This window comes from Mustela nivalis, assembly GCF_964662115.1.
Source record: "Mustela nivalis genome assembly, chromosome: 9".
NCBI classification, from domain to species: Eukaryota; Metazoa; Chordata; class Mammalia; order Carnivora; family Mustelidae; genus Mustela; species Mustela nivalis.
Genome location: NC_139028.1, coordinates 7,622,203 through 7,639,172, shown reverse-complemented (window position 1 = coordinate 7,639,172; position 16,970 = coordinate 7,622,203). Strand labels below are relative to the sequence as shown.

Sequence of the window (16,970 nt, the reverse complement as noted above, 5' to 3'; positions counted from 1 at the left end):
TCTGATTCGAGCCCCGTCGCATTTCCAGACTCTCTTGTACTTTGCTTCATATTATCTGTTCTCCATTCTAAGCCCCCTCATCCCCATAACTTTTACTGTATATGTGTCATTCTTCTTCTGGCCATGCGACCCTGCCTTCGTGTCATTATGCCCCCAGATCATGAGTCCCCTCAACAGTAACTATGTCTGGTATATCATTTTTTTTTTTTTTGTCAATATCTGCATAGTACTGGTGCACAGGTATTAAGTTCTGTGGAATTGAATGAGATGTAGGAACTTGATAATGTGACAAAACAATGTCTGTAATACGTTTTATTTTTTATTCTTTTAAAGAGGCTCAGGTCATCAGTCAGTGAAGGAATTCGGGAAGTAGATGAACTAATGTGTAAACAACAGGACATAAGGAAGAAAAAGGTACCCTCCAGTAGATTTCTTATGCTGCATGCCAATTGAAGCCCTCTCCTCTTTTCTCCACGAACTTGTCAGCACTATTCAGCTTTTTTTCAAAGCTCTCACGCATGTGCATTTTATGCATTACGTCACGTTATCTACCTGAAATAATAAGACAGAATTTCAGAGGTACCCACACAATCTCAAGATCACCCACTTTTTCCAGAACAAGAAACCGTGATAACTGTTGTCGGTGCAGCGCTTGACAGTTAACGACTGTAGAAATTGTCAGCGGCCCTGTAAAGAAAATAGGCCTATATTAGAGACTAGGGGAGAAGTGGGCTTTCCAAAGCAAACTCAGGATTCTGCCGTAGGTTTCTTGTTATTTTCTGATCCTGTGTTCTTTATGTTCTGGTGTTAACTTTAATTTTTTCGAGTCCCAGTAGTTAGCATGTGATGTTGGCTTAGTTTCAGGTGTGTGAGACAGGCAACGGCTCTGTACATCTGAGGGCTCACCCTGGGAGTGTGCCCCTTAGTGCTATCTCCAGTTTCAAGTGTCCCCGATGTCATTCATGGTCATAACGATGTAGGGGCACAGCAGGCATTGGGAGTCTGGGCTTCTGACTCTCGCCTGCTGCTCTGTACTATGTTTTCTATGTGTATTATTAGCATATTTGTTAAAATCTCAGTGGGGAGAAAGCCTGTTTGAGGGACCTTTTGTTTAATTCGCCTCTGGATCTCCTCACAGCTTTTGTCCAAAGAATGCTTGTCATGTGCTTCCAGACAAAACAGTAAGCTTTATGAGAGCAGGGTGTATTTCTTGCTTTATTTTCTCGTGTCCCCCTCCTCCCCCACCCCCCGTCAGAATGAATGTCGAGCTCCCAGGGGTGTTCAGTAACTATTTATTGAATGGATGACTTTGTATTTTTTTGTTCTTTAAGGATGAGAGTTTTCATAATGTCCCTCAACCTCTTTGATAATATTTGTAGTGTAAAAGGTCTTTAATGATTTGGTGCTTGGCCATATAGGTATATGCACATGTAAACTGAGAGGGTCAGTACGATCGGAAGCCAAAGTTAAAACATGAATAAAGGGCCATAAGAAAACAAATGGAGGGGCGCCTGGTGGCTCAGTTGGTTAAACGTCCGACTCTTGATTTTGGCTCAGGTCATGATCTCAGGGTCATGAGATTGAGCCCCACATTGAGCTCTATGCTCAGCAGGATGTCTACTCGAGATTCTCTCTCTCCCTCTGCCCCTCCCCTGCACACACACATGCAGTCTCTCTCTCTCTCAAATAAACAAATCTTTTTAAAAAAATAGGAAAGAAATGCCCATAGAAAGATTCAGGATGGGGAAAAGAAGAAATAGAGTATAGAATATGAGAAAGCAAAGTCTAGGGTTTTTTTTTTTTTCTCTATAAACTTGCAATAGAATATAGAAGTATGCTTATTCTACAACTAAGATTTGCATTCTTGAGAATTCTGCGTTTCATAGAAATATTCAAAATATAGCATGCCCTATATATTTGAAGTTAACTTTTGGTCTTATATTTTCCTGCATTTAGCATGGGAAATAAAGATGATTAAGAGTAAAGATGGTGACGTTTTTTGTTTGCTTAATTTTTATTTTTATAGATGTGTGTGTTGAGGCTTATACAAGTTATTTGATCAGTTGAAAAGATTGAAAAAATCTTAAATTCACAAAGTTCTAAAGAAACCTCTGCACTAGAAGCAAGCAGGTAAGCATTTTTTTTTAAACTAAGTAGCACATAAATTAATACTTCACATCCAGTCTAATTAGGCGGGGATGGCTTAGTGAGAATTCATTTCTAAACAAGAAGAAAATCCAGGTTTGTGGCTAGAATGTAGCTCCAGGAGAGTGGAGAGCATGAAATGGTGAAATCTATAACACGTTCCTATAAACCCTTTGGTTATAGAACACAGTTCCAACACGTCATTATGCTTGCAGTGGAAAAGTATATTTGGAACCACCTTCCCTGAGGACTAGCAAAGTCCTGTTGATCTTTAAGGCATACCTACCATTCATCTTGGTTTTTCTCCATCTCATTTTTTTCCCTAGACATGCCCAGAGTATTACCATTGATGTATTTTGCACCAGCATTATATTATTATGAAACAGTATAGGGCACATCCAGTTGAAATTTACAAACTGGAAAGAAAAAGCTTATGAAATAGGAAAAAGATGATGGCTCTCTTTGTTATACTATGATTGTCTTGTTCCCTTCCTGGTGTGAATTTTCAATCAGCCAGGGTAGATGAGTGACTCAGAAAATGAGTAGTTAGGTCCTGTCAGCACCGTGAGACACACAGTGGTGCAGTGAAAGTAGCCCGGGCTGGTTCTGCACATACCAGCTGGGCTGCCTGCATCAAGGTCGCCTGGTGCCCTGCGTGCCCTGCGTGCTCTGTTGTGTGAGGCTAACAGTCCCTCCCCCTGCAGGTGGAGTTAGGTTTCTAAATTTTAGGAATTAAGGTTTTAGATTTGGAAGGAACTTGAGAGACCATATGCTCCACATGTCTCATGATGGAGATTAAGAACGGACACATCCCAAAGGAAGCGATTCTCTGGTCCTAGGTCTCTAGGTCTCTAGGACCTTCACATGAAGGCATTCAACTAAGTGGTCAGCCTCCACTGTGCTTGTGTCTCTAGCTCATTGCACTCGTGCTTCTGCCCCGGTTCGTCCACACTTAGCAGACAGTCTGTACACGGCCCTTCTGCAGCCTGTGTGTCTCCAGCGGCTCTGCTTTGCTGCGGCCCTTGGCAGCACCTGCAGCCCCTCCAGCCATGTCCACATTCGGCCCCTGGGGAGCTGGCCCTCCAGTGTTCTTCCCGTCTTTGCTGTTGCTGCTGTGCTCCTCAGATAAAAACACCTCAGTGAGCTCCGTGTCTACAATCCTGTCCCTTTGCAGCACTGTCCTTGATAAACAGACATTGTGCGCTTTCTTGCTCAGAATTACCTTGGAGGGCTTTTTTCTCCAGAAGAGCAGCTCTGAGCTCTGGAGTCAGGAAAGCCAGAGCAGAGTCAGCGCACGGTAAATCCATCATGCTCTGCTAGGCCCAGAAATGCCGAGATGAGGATAAATAGGAAATGCGCATGGGATCAGTCAGTAGATGTTGGGATTAGGCTTCTGCATTGGTCGTGCCGAGCGCCTGCCTTCCCTCCACACCAGTTCTGATGCTCTGGGACGGGGCACACCGTGGCAGGTCTCCAGACATTTTTGGGTTTCCTTACAGTGTGTTTCCTCACTACCTGACTGCCCATCCTCAGATGTGGGATGCCTCATAGAGCCCGGCAGGGGCTTTGGGGCCTTTGTTGTGTTTTTTTTTTTTTTTTTTTTTTTTCTTTCACTGTTCGGCTTCCTTTTGAATGGGGTTGATGCTTTCTAATGTGGGGGGCAAGAGAGAAGTGTATCCAGTCCACTTGATGGCAGATGCACACTGTGAGTGATTTCTCACCAGCTCCCAGAGCACCGAGCTTGCTCTTTCTGCTGCTGGGTAAATGTAAACTTGGAGTCCGCTGCTCTGAGCGATTTCCCAGGTTGCTGCTAGGTGGTCAGTTTTAGCTGATTGAGGAGACAGCAGTAGTTGGTACTGGGGAGGTACTTGGGAGGGAGAATGAGGCAGGCAGAGAAGAGGGGGATTCGCGTATGAACGGTAGGACAGGGCAAGAGAGAGGAGGGGGTTAGAGAATGGGAGAAGAAGGGAGAAGAAGGGCACAAATGGGAGAGCCCGAGGAACGTGGTGGAAACATGCAGTTGTACCCACACTGACCTAAAATAGCTCCATCCCCTTGCCTGGGCCCTGTGGCCCCGGCCAGGCTGTGTCGGTGGCTTCTATGACCTCCCCGCTCCTCACCCCTCACACCTGGGGCCTGCTGCACAGACAGTTTGTCCTGAAAATTGATGGCGTGCAGGTGCAGGTGCCTGAGCGCTGTAAGGCATGGGGGGCGGTGGGGGTGGCAGGTTTTAACTTTGGGAATTACACTTCTCTAATTGTCTCTACTAGCCCTCTCTGGACTAGAGAGATTTTGGAGAGAATTGCCACAGAATTTGACCAGTTACAGTTTCATGCTGTTCAGAGCAAAGGCATGCCTCTTCTGGACAAAGACCAGTAAGTGTTGGTTTTGATTTTCAATTTGCTGTTTGCGAATTTCCTGGATGATTTTGGTTTGACCTAGCATTGCCCCTGATAATTGCTACTTTACAGGATTTTGAAGCTAGCTTTGAATTTTTTTTTTCAGTATCTCCTGCTTGGGACCCTTCTTCCATTATGTCACACTAGATAGATTTTGTGTAAAGACACAAGCGTAGTCTCCAAACTATGCAAGTAAAATTAATTCTGAATTTCATGTAACTTGACACATCATATCATGTAGTCAGAGTTCATTTATCCAAAGCCCTTGACTGGGTTTAAATGCACGTTTGTCAGATTTACTCCGTAGCTTAAGAGGCAAATAACTTTTTGTTGTTCCGTAATTGTCTAAACTTCACTTTGATGAAGCCAACTTACTTTCAAAGAAATCTTATGGAGGGGACGCCTCAGTGGCTCTGTCAGTTAAGCCACTGCCTCTGGCTTAAGTCATCATCCCAGGGTCCTGGGATCGAGTCCCACCTTGGGCTCCTTGCTTGGCAGGAAGCCTGCTTCTCTTTCTGCCTATGCCTCCTTATGTGCTTGTGCTCTCTCTCGACAAATAAATAAATAAAAACCTTTAAAAAAGAAAGAAAGAAAGAAAGAAAGCAATCATGGGGAGAAGAGATTCATTGTTATTCTCTAGGAAATGTTGGGATTTTAATCTTACATATATTCTTGTAGAATTAGAGGCTCGATTTATATATATAACACATACGTATATAAATTATACACATATATTTGAGCTTTTAGAAACTGTTGTGCCTGGACCTTCTTTCCTGGTCTCTCTGTTCTTGCAGCGTATAGCCCACATTACGGCCATGCTGCAGCAGTCCCTGGGAGGCCTGTTGCTAGAAGGGCTTCAGACTTCCAATGTGGACATCATACGGCACTGCCTCCGGACTTAAGCTACATTTGACAAGACACGGGATGCAGAGGCGTTAGTTGGACAAGTACTGGTGAAACCGTACATGGATGAGGTTTGTGCCCCCATGCACCTCATTCCACAAACACAGAGCATCTAATCTGGCTTCATTTCTTGACTGGGTGCGAGAGAGCTCAGGGCTCTTCCTTGAAGATGCTCTTAGTTCCTGCTCTTCTGGATGTAAGAAAAGGTTGGTCCCGCTTGGAGCCCATCAGCATGGCAGGAATCAGGCATGCGCTCTTTTCTCTTCCAGTGATGCCATAACTCAGGGATCATCTTAGTTTAGTAGGGGTGAGGGACTTGCCTAGGAAGAAGGTACGGATCAGAACATTTTCAGGTCAATTTCCATTTCCATAAGTTATACGTTAATGAAGTTGCCGAAAAGCGTGACCCCACCAAGGCGCCCGTGCCCACTGGAGGAGCTGGAAGACAGCTCTGTGTGCAGGGAAAGTCTGTGAGGGGAGGCGTCTTCGCAGAATTGATGTGGCTTAAGTCTTAAAGACCATGGGGGAGTTTGCCAGGCTAGGATGGTGGGAGGGAGGGAATATTCAAAGATAAAGGGCTTTGAAGGGTGAGTTAGCGGGGTAGTACCTTAAGTCCGGAACTTGGTTACCCAGTGTTCTTGACCTATAAGGATACAGTTAAATACAGGGAGTCAGTGTATCCTGCCTCTGAGCGGCCGGAGTATGGGCTGCACCATGTGAAACCGCTAGCAATCAGCAGCTTCCAACTTAGCGTTGGTTTCATCTAGTTCAGGCTGACAGAAGTCATGAAGGCAGTCTCAGCGTTTGAGGGCTTTCTTCCAGTCACCTGCCAGTGCGAGTGCTCTTTCTGTCCAGTAAGTATAAAGCTACCCACCATGACTTCAGGATGAAAGGCTTCCAGTTTTAAAATGAGACAGTATTCCAGTGATAGAAGTGAAATTGAAGGATTAATTTCAGTAATCTTCTCAGCTTCATTAAGACTACTAAAAGTAAATGATCTGTCAGTTCTTTGTATGTATCCTATTATAGTTCATAGCTCTCTCTGTGGGGGTGAAAAAGATCACATTATTCTTTGTCACTAAATGAAAATATTTTAGTTGTTTAATTTATGCCCTTTTCATTGAACTGAATCTAATATGCTAAATTAGGGAAGTACTTTACGTTTCCGTGTCATTAAGTGAACTGTGGCCACGTTTGTATTTTAAATTTGTATGCTTGTCATTCACCTCCTGCAACTCAGCCTCCCCAAAAAAAATAAAATACTAAAGCAAAATAAGATGTGTTTTCTTCCATCACTTTCCATCTCAGCCCTTTCCCTGTTCTGGAGACGGTAGAGGATAAGGCCAGAGTGAAGATGGTACAGAGCTGTTGTCTGCAGATACAGTATTTAGCTTTTAAGCTCAGAAGGGAAGCAGATGAGTGTGTGTGATATTTTAGCTTCACGCCAGTCTCTGTCCCTCAGCCTCTGTGTCCCCCAGGGTTGGAGCAGTATTCCCAAATCCCGGGACCTAGATTTTCATGCCGTTGTTACTTACCTCCTGTTTAGAAAGCATACTGAGTGGGGAGGAGGAAGGACGAAGTGCATTTTTAAGGTTTACACGATTCTTTTCTCTGTAGTGTATAGTTCATACTTCTCTTTTAGGTGCTTTAAAAACAAACAAAACCACAAACAAACAAACAAATAAATAAAAATAAAACGCTCTTCCTTCTGCTAGGTGATTGTAGAGCAGATCGTTGAGTCTCATCCGGACGGCCTGAAGATTATGTATGCTAATAAGCTCCTGGAGTTCATTCCTCACCACTGCCGCCTTCTTCGAGAGGTCACAGGAGGAGCCATCTCAAGGTGACGTAAAATGCTGTGTATGCACCTGAGCTCAGTTTAGTGACCACCTGTCACCTCCTCATGTGCCGCTGATCCCTGGCTGTCCTGTCTGACCCGGGAACGTGGGAACGTGTGCTCTTCCCTATTTGTTACCAGTGCTGTGAGGCAGGTGTCGCTTGCCTGGGTTTACAGGGAAGGGAATGAAGAGTGGGGACGAATCTCAACGGTGACATTTGTGTGACTCCAGAACCTCTGCTTTTCTCTTGTCTATACTTTCTCCTTAGCCAGGTTCAAAATCAGAATTGGTTTCCTTCCATTATTGTGATGTCATCATCGGTCTAGAAATACCAATTCATTTTAATTCAACACGTTTTATACTAATGGCAATTAAAGTCATGTTCGGTTTTCCCTCCCTCTCTTACTTCATTTCCATGGCTTTCCAGTTCTGTTTCATGAATATCCCATTACCTTCCACCATCTCCGTCATCCCAGTCCAGACCGTTGTCGCCTTTTGTTCGAGGGTAGTGGGCTCTCCCCACCTGGTCTCCCAGCTCCACCTGTCCCTCTTCATTGCAGCCCTCAGCGCTCCCACCTGCCCAGAGCTCTGCAGCCTTCCTGAGTCGCTCGTGGCTTCTCATCGCCCACAGAGGAGCATCCAGTCTTCCTGCGCAACCTGTGACCCTTGGTGCTTGAGTCCTAGTGGTTCTCCGCTGTAGAACTTTTTACTGTGGAACTTTCCCCCATACCACTATGGTTCCTGGCCAGACAGGAGCGCTTGACCTTCCCTAACACACCTGGTACAGAAGATTCCTGACTTCACCTTGGTTCAGTTTATGGTTTTTTGACTTTTTATAATAGTGCAGAAGTGATATGCATTTAGTTTGGATCTTTTCCCAGGCTGGTGATCTACAGTAGGGTCCTCTTTTGTAATGCTGGGCAGGGGCAGTGAGCACAGCCCCCAGGCAAACCACGTGATCACGAGGGTCAGTAACCAACACAATTGAACCGTCCTGTTCTGGCTTTCAGTGCACTGTTCAGTAAGTTACATGAGATACCAGACATTTTATTGTGAAATAGGCTTTGTGTTAGAGGATTTTGCCCAATTGTGCAATACTCTAAGTTTCTCAACACATTTAAGTTAGGCGGGGCTAAGCTCTGATGTTCAGTCGCTTAGGTATTTTTTATGCATTTTCAACTAAAGAGATTTCCAGCTGAACAATGGGTTTATTAGAAGCTGAGGCCGTCATAAGCTGAGGAACATCTGTCTATACTGTGCGCCTCTGTGTTTTCCTTCATTGCTTCCTGTCTCATATCCCTTTGTCTTTCTGTTGATCTGTCACTCCACATGAAGCTCCAATCAAATACAACTTCTTTTTTTTTTTTAGGTTATTTATTTATTTACTTATTAGAGAAAGCATAAGCAGAGGGGGAGGCAAAGAGTGAAGCAGGCTCCCCACTGAGCAGGGAGCCCAATGTGGGACTCGATCCCAGGACCCTGAGATCATGAACTGAGCCACCCAAGCGCCCTCAGGCTATGGTTATTTCAAGAAAAAGTCCTATTTGTGAATTCTTCATCTAGTGAAGATGAATTAAAATCAGAAAGTCAACTCTGCCACCTCTAAAACCCAGGAACAAAAAAAAATTCCACGACCAGGTATAACCCTATCCACAATAAATCACTTTCAATCCAGTCCTGAAAACTCATACAGAGTAGGAAGAAAGCATTACAGAAAAATTTTGTTTTCATTAATCAAGCTGGAAAATAATGGGCCTTACATGAATGCCCTTTAGGAAGACAGTTCTTATAGTTTTATGATGGAAACTAACATTACATTCGAAATGCATGTTAAATCCATGACTGTAGACTAACTACCACTTTCAGTCATCAGAAGATGAAAAATGGTCAAGAGTCACCCAAACTGAATCCTGGTTCCTCCTGGAAAATGTGTTCCTAAATATTTTCCCCTTGAACTACTGTGCTCTTTCTGTATCTTACACAGCAGACACTGCGATGCACAAACACATCCAGAAGGCCTTTGAGGGCTGACAGCCTGCTGGAACAATGAGGAATTCACCCGGGTTTCTGCCTTTCTGCCGGGCCCAGAAAGTTTTGTGTAACCCAGGTGATGTGTCATGAGAATACAAGTGTGCCTCACACCGTACGTATCACCACCTCAGGGTAGACACCAAAATCCATGTTCGTATATGAAAATCTGAGATGCGCACAGAAATCAAGAGTGATTCTGTCATCTTGAAAGAAAAACACACTGTTGCGCTGCCACATGCCTCGTTTCTCCTCGAGTGACTGCAGGAAGTAGGGATTGCAGTCAGAAGTCTCAGAAAGAAAAATTAGAGTAAGGGCAACACCTGAAGTTTACTCCTGAAAATACTTGGAGAACGACTGTAACCAATAAACCAGGGCTTAGTTCATGAGACTATGTCAATGAGCTTATACCATCCCATGTCCTGGTCAAACCCTCATGTCTGGGAGATGGAGGGACATCTTCATCTTCCAGAGCTACTATTAGGGAAAAAGGTGGAGACAATACTGACTGAGTCCCTCCTTCAGCAGGAGAGCCTAAAACACCTTGCCCCTCCATAATCCCAAATGAAAATAAACATCTCGGGGCGCCTGGGTGGGTTAAGCTTCTGCCTTTGGCTGGGATCGAGCCCCACGTCGGGCTCTTTGCTCAGCGGGGAGCCCACTTCCCTCCTTCTCTCTCTGCCTGCCTCTCTGCCTACTTGTGATCTCTGTCTGTCAAATAAATAAAATAAATAAAATCTTTAAAAAAGAAAAGAAGAGAAACATCTCATTTTACTAGTGTGCAGCAGTGACTATGCAGGATAAATTATTATTATATTATTATTAGATGATATTATTATTATTATTATTGTACTATATTGTTAACCTTTTGAATTCGGACACCTAAAATTTTTAATAAAATATGAAGGCCTTTTTTTTTTAAGATTTTATTTGAAAGACAGATATCACAAGTAGGCAGAGAGGCAGGCAGAGAGAGGGCGAAGCAGGCTCCCCACTGAACAGAGAATCCGATGTGGGGCTTGATCCCAGGACCCTGGGATCATGACCTGGGCTGAATGCAAGAGGATTTAGCCCACTGAGCCACAAAGGCGCCCCATGAAGGCTTTTTTTTTTTTGTTTTTTTTTTAAAGATTTTACCTATTAATTTGACAGAGAGATTACAAGTAGGCAGAGAGGCAGGCAGAGAGAGAGAGAGGAGGAAGCAGGCTCCCTGCTGAGCAGAGAGCCCGACGTGGGACTCGATCCCAGGACCCTGGGATCATGACCTGGGCTGAAGGCAAGAGGCTTTAGCCCACTGAGCCACCCAGGCGCCCCATGAAGGCTTTATTTAAAGAAAAAAAACTTCAGACTATATCTTTATCCTAGAAGTTTCCACTACAACTGGCTTCTGTCTTGGCCAACATTTAGCCATTCAGATAAAGTCCGTGTTTAGTGCTTCGTGTGTATGCATGTGTAAAATAAGAGGACAGTCATAAATCTTTAAGATTGTTATAATAACCGTGAAATAAGGATTCTTGATACACAAGGTCTTGTCTGGGGAAAACAGCTGGAGAACAGTATGCAGTTTTCAAATGACGGAGGGGAAATACGCATTCGGTTATGAGAAAGGGGAGGAGAACAAGACCAAATATTAATAAAAGGGAAAAAAGCTTTTTCTGCCATCTTTCTGTGCCGCAGTAACAGTGTGAACAAATGTCCCACAGATGCCCTCAAGAACATTAACACTGCTGAAAGGGGGGGGCTAAGGCCAGGTTCTTAGGAGGCCATGCACTAAAGTCATCGTCCCGTTTCCTCACTGTGATGACGAAGCATGAGTACATTGGCAAATTTGAAATTATTGATGACCACAGTGCTGGGAAAACTGCTGTGAACCTCACGGGCAAGTTAAACAAGTGTGTCATGACCAGCCCTAGACTTGTATAACTGAAAGATCTAGAAAAGTGGCAGAATATTTCCATCCCCTCAGTTTGGTTTCACTGCATGGAAAAATTCTTCTGGCATCATGCACCATGAAGAAGGAAGAATCCAGGCAGGAGGGAAAATCCTGGGATTCCTTTTTCCTAGAAATATAATATACATGGCACGTGAAATTCCTCAATGGGAAAAAAAAAAGGAAAATAAATTACAGTCAACTAATGTTTGACAAGGGTGCCAAACAATTCAATGGGGGTAAGAACAGTATTTTACTCCCAAGCAGCCACATGCAAATAATGAAACAGGAGTCCTGCCTCACACCATACAGAGAAAATAACCCAAAATGCATCAAAGACATAAATGTAAGCATTAAAATGATAAAGTTCGGGATGCCTGGGTAGCTCAGTTGGTTGGACAGCTGCCTTCTGCTCAGGTCATGATCCCGGAGTTCCAGGATCGAGTCCTGCATCAGGCTCCAAGCTCCACAGGGAGTCTGCTTCTCCCTCTGACCTTCTCCTCGCTCATGCTCTCTCTCATTGTCTCTTTCTCAAATAAATAAAATCTTTTAAAAAATAAAAATAAAGTAAAATGATAAAGTTTTCAGAAGAAAACACAAAGGTAAATGTTAGTGGTCTTGAATCTAACAACGGCTCCTCAGCCAAACACCAAAGTCAAGCAACTTAAAAAAAATAATAAACAAATAAATGGGACTCAACCAAAATATCCCAGTTTTGTGCTTCCAAGGACCCCATTGACAAAGTCAAAAGACAAGCCACTAAATGGGAGAAAATATTTGCAGGTCTTATATAAGGAACATGCCTTCAGACTGTGTGAAGAATTCTTACAACTCAAATAAAAAGACAACCAAGTTAAGAAATGAGCAGAGAGGGGCGCCTGGGTGGCTCAGCGGGTTAAGCTGCTGCCTTCGGCTCAGGTCATGAACTCGGAGTCCTGGGATCGAGCCCCGTATCAGGCTCTCTGCTCAGCAGGGAGCCTGCTTCTTTCTCTCTGCCTGCCTCTCTGCCTGCTTGTGATCTCTCTCAATAAATCTCTCTCAAATAAATAAATAAAATCTTTTAAAAAAATGAGCAAAGAACTTGAATATACATTTCTCCAATATTCAAATGTATACATTAATATATAAATGTATATATAAATATATTTTACATGATCATATATTTATATAAACATATTTATGTAAGTATATTTACATTCTTAAATATGTATTTAAATATAAATAAAATATGAAATATATATATTTAAAGATACATATAAGGTATTTATAAAATATATGGGACAATAAGCACGTGAAAATATGCTCAACATCACTAATCATTCGGGAAATGCAAATCAAAACCATGGTGAGATACCACCTCCCACCCTCGTGGATGGCTACTATCAAAACACCCAAAAGCAGGTGTTGGAAGGATGTGAAGAGCTGGAACCTGTAAATTGCTGGTGGGCTTGGAAAATAGCGCAGCCACATTAGAAATGGTTTAGTAGCTCCTCAAAATGCAGAACACAGTGTTGCCATATGACACACCAATATCACTCCTGTGTATAGAGCCAAGAAAAAAACTATGCCCACACAAAAACTTGTGCATGGAGGTTTAGGGTTTATTCATAATAGCGAAAAGGTGAGAACAACCCAGATGTTCATCAACTGATGAAGAGATAAATAAAATGTGATCCATCCAGCCAGTGGAATATTATTCAGCCTTGAAAAGGAATAGAATTTTGATATGTGCCACGACACAGAGGAGCCTTGAAAACATTCTGCTGATTGAGAGAAGTCAGTCACAGAAGATCACATATTGCATAATTTGATTTATATGGAATTTCCAGAAGAGCTAAATTTACAGAGACCGAAAGTAGATTAGCGGTTGCCTAAGACTGGTGGTGATGGCTAAAGTTTTCTTTTGAGGATGATGAAAATGTGTAGGTAGTTCAGTATAGTATAGTTAACTATAGTGAAAGCCATTAAATTGTCCACATTAGATGGTGAGTGGTATGGCCTGTGAATTATATCTCAATTAAGCTGTCATCGAAAAATGCAAAGAACTTCTCTATTTATCAAGTAGAAAAAGAATGAACTTGATTAAAAACATCAAAAATGGGGAAAATAAAAACAAACAAAATAAGATGGAAGGAATAAAATCATGACTGTTTATCATTAATTTAAATGTGTACAGACTGACTTTTTCTATTAAAGCACCTATCAGGGGGTTACAGATCCACGCTGTTCAAGAAACATACTTAAAATGCAAAAGGGATTGAGAATGTATCAGGTGAGGAGATACCATGCAAAAGAGAAAGCCGGAATGGCAAAATTCATCGCAGACAAGTTGGGTCTAAAGTTATAGGTACTAAGATGAAGAGGGACATTTTTAAAGGCAGAGTTTGGAAAGAAGATGTAAAAGGTATAAGCAGGTATACATCTAACAACATAATACCTAAAGACTCTAAAAATGCAATAACAAGGTAAAATTTTAGCTTTTCAAATGGGAGTATCTACTAGAAGGAGGGAAAAACAAGGACACACAGAAAATAGACATCCTGGGGTGCCTGGGTGGCTCAGTGGGTTAAAGCCTCTGCCTTTGCCTCAGGTTATGATCCCAGGGTCCTAGGATCGAGCCCCACATCAGGCTCTCTGCTCCGTGGGGAACCTGCTTCCTCCTCTCTCTCACTCTCTGCCTTCCTCTCTGCCTACTTGTGATCTCTGTCTGTCAAATAAATAAATAAAATCTTAAAAAAAAAAAAAGAAAATAGACATCCTTATTTCCCTCGGAAAACATTTCTTTCTTACACCTAAGGAAAGCCATATTTGTAAAGATTAATTGCATACTAGGCAACAAAGGAAACCTTTACAAGCCTTCCAAATTAAAGATTTAAAGAACAGTTCTTTGATCACAATCCAGTAGAATCAGAATTAGATAACCTGGTAACAAAAAATTGAAACTACATACAAGTTAAGAAATACTGTCTTCAGTCAAAGAAGAAATCATAAGACGACTGAAGAAAATCTTGAAAGCAATGGAAAGGAGACTATTTCATACCAAAACTTACAGAAGACACCAGAAGTTATACTCTAAGGAGACTTTAGTGTCAAATGTCTTCAATTTCAAACATTTTTTTGAATAAAAGAAACTACTCATTTAAACCCATCAGAAAAGGGCAGCTCAATCAAAAGAAAGGAAGTAATTATAATAAAGATAATTTTTTTAACTAATTAAAAATATGAGGGGCAAATAAACTCAAAGTTGTTTTTATGAAAGACTAATGAAATAATAATAAAAAAAAACTTCACATACCCTATTAAGGATAAGAGAGGGGGAAGATGGGGTGTGGGAGGAGGTGGGGAGAGAGGGAAGGTGATGGGGAAAGGGGGGTTTCAGGGAGGAGGGGACAGAGAGAGAGAGTTGCAAAACAGATAAGGGTTGGGAACAGAGATATAAAAGCAAATGCATAATATAAAAGAATCACTAAACTGCAAGGCACTTTATACTAATCAATTTGATAACCTAGAAGAAACGATTTCCTAGGAAAACAAAATCCTCCAAATGATTCAAGAATGGAAAATTCAGAAGATGAGTTCCAAGATCAGACAGGTTTGCAGCTGGATAACTGTCATTCTACTGTTAAATGGCAACAGGCAATTAAACAATAATAAGTCAATTCACTTGATGAAGCTGAGCACAATTTTAATACCCAAACCTGAGAGGGAGGAACGGGGAAGCTATTAACAAATTTGGCTTAGGACAGATTAGTTAACAGAAACTGAACTAATGTTAGCAAATAACAGAAGTCAGGCATCTATCAAAGGACTATATCCTGAGACCAACTTGGATTCATTCCAGAAAAATAAAGGGAGCTCAAGACCAGAAAATCAATAAGATTTACCTCATCACTAAATTAACTGTGAAAAAACTCTTAAGACCATAGCAATAAATGCATTTGATAAAAAAAAAAAAGGCACCTGATAAAAGGTGAGCAGCCATTCTTTATAAAAATGAAGATAAAAACAGAAGGACGTTATGCAGGAGGGATTATTAACCGGGAAGCACTAGATCAAGAGGTAGATAAAATGAGCCCATATTTGTCAAACAGTGACAGAGCCCCATGCGTGCGTGGATAGAGGCGAATGAGCTCATGGATGAGCACCAGGCTGTCAACGGGTATTATAGGGACAAAGGCAGCGGTGAGGAGAGGAGAGTCTTAACAACAAGGAAGAAGGTAAAAGGAGGATTGCAGTTAAAAATTGTGCATGATACAAACACATGCAAATAAGACTGGATATTTTCCCGTATATAGTTTTTTAAAACCCTGCACACATTACTGGAACTACCAACTCTTGCTTTCAGCTCCGCAGCCCTTGCGTGCTTTTCCAGTACCAGGATGCAGGGGTAGATCCTCCGTTGGTGAAATCCTATGTCATTGTACTCCTAAAGGGACAGGTGAAACAGCGCAGAGGCTGGAGGTCGGAAGTCAGGCATCGCTGCGCCCACCCTAGCTCCCTGCTCGCCCAGCCCCCACTCTGAAGCAATGGGCACTTGGAGCTGTTAAGAAGCAGGGATCTGAGCAGTTCTCTGGTTTCCCCTGGAGCCATCTGCATCCATCATATTTCCCACAGCTCACCCCGAGTGTTGGTGCTGGCTCCCCCCAAGTGTTCCCTTAACTCCTAGCACACCCTTCTTATGAGAGCACCTAGTACTCCCTGTCACAGTGCTCTGTCTGTCACATGCATCCATTGATCGACTTTGTGCTGGTTGAGGGCTGGAGCCCCCTCCTGTTAACTCCTCAAGTCCGTTTCTAATGCAGCAGCACCTGGCACTTAAGCACCCTGTCAGTACCTGCCAAATGAATTAAATGTACTAAAAACATAGTATGAAGTCTGCATTTTGAAACTCCTTTTTGGAGCCGTTTGCTATCATTTTCCCAGGCAATTAAAAAAATTTCCAGCCTTGCTGCCAATAACCTGAAGGGGTAAAGGAATGCCGGCGTGCCCCATGGGACATGTCACTCTGGATGGTCCTTCGGCAGCAGGGACTTTGATCGCGCTCTTCCAAACCCAGCAGGATGGTGGAATGGGTACGTGGCTGAGTGCCTCCTGGGTCTGACCCTCTGTGACACCACCCGGTGCCTGCAGCTGCCCTCTGGAAGGTGTTGCTTTTGCGGCAGAGCCGGAGGGCACCAAGCGTGTGTCTGTCTCCAAAGTCCTGGGCACCACATCACAATGCCTTCCTGAGAAGCAGAATCAAGGACAGTTGCTGATCTTCATTCCTTCCCACCAAAGGTATCTCATACACCATCTTTGGAAGCTGAAGCCAGGGGGCGCCTGGGTGGCTCAGTCAGTTAAGTGTCTGCCTTCAGCTCAGGTCATGATCCCAGGGTCCTGGGATGGAGTCCCACACATTTGCCTCCCTGCTCAGCGGGGAGCCTGCTTCTCCTTCTCCCTCTGCCATTCCCCCCACTTGTACTTTCTGGCTCTCTGTGTGTCAAATAAGTGAATAAAATCTTTTTAAAAAGCTTGGGCCATACTCTTTAGCCATTCTACTTTCCCTGGGGTAATTTGCCACCTCCCTGCATTTACCTGCATCTTTCCAAAAACCTACTTATCTTCCAGCATTCTTGACCATAATGAGTCCATACATTTTCAATAGACAGTGTGAACTTACACTTGCTAATATTTGCATAACATGCATCTCTTTCGATCTCAAAGAAAAGCTTCGCACCGCAATGGTCT

General features: G+C 42.9%; 1 protein-coding gene and 1 long non-coding RNA gene across 15 annotated transcripts in view; one reads left to right on the top strand and one right to left on the bottom strand.

The window, feature by feature from the left end:
• Positions 1–16,970, top strand: part of LOC309841112 (conserved oligomeric Golgi complex subunit 2-like) — a 680,432-nt gene that overhangs the window by 23,816 nt on the left and 639,646 nt on the right. For 2 of the 13 annotated variants that reach the window (XR_014298937.1, XR_014298938.1), the window contains exons 4-6: positions 334–414; positions 2,027–2,130; positions 7,163–7,792. The exons of 3 other annotated variants lie outside the window; for them this stretch is intronic. The gene's annotated coding sequence lies outside the window, so the exon portion shown is untranslated. Of the gene's footprint in view, positions 1–333; positions 415–2,026; positions 2,131–4,415; positions 4,487–5,338; positions 5,654–7,162; positions 7,824–16,970 lie in introns of those variants that run through there. 8 more of the 13 variants (XR_014298931.1, XR_014298933.1, XR_014298936.1 and 5 more) reach the window with 8 other exon arrangements.
• Positions 1–16,970, bottom strand: part of LOC309841120 — a 209,377-nt gene that overhangs the window by 29,433 nt on the left and 162,974 nt on the right. The gene's annotated exons all lie outside the window — the stretch shown is intronic.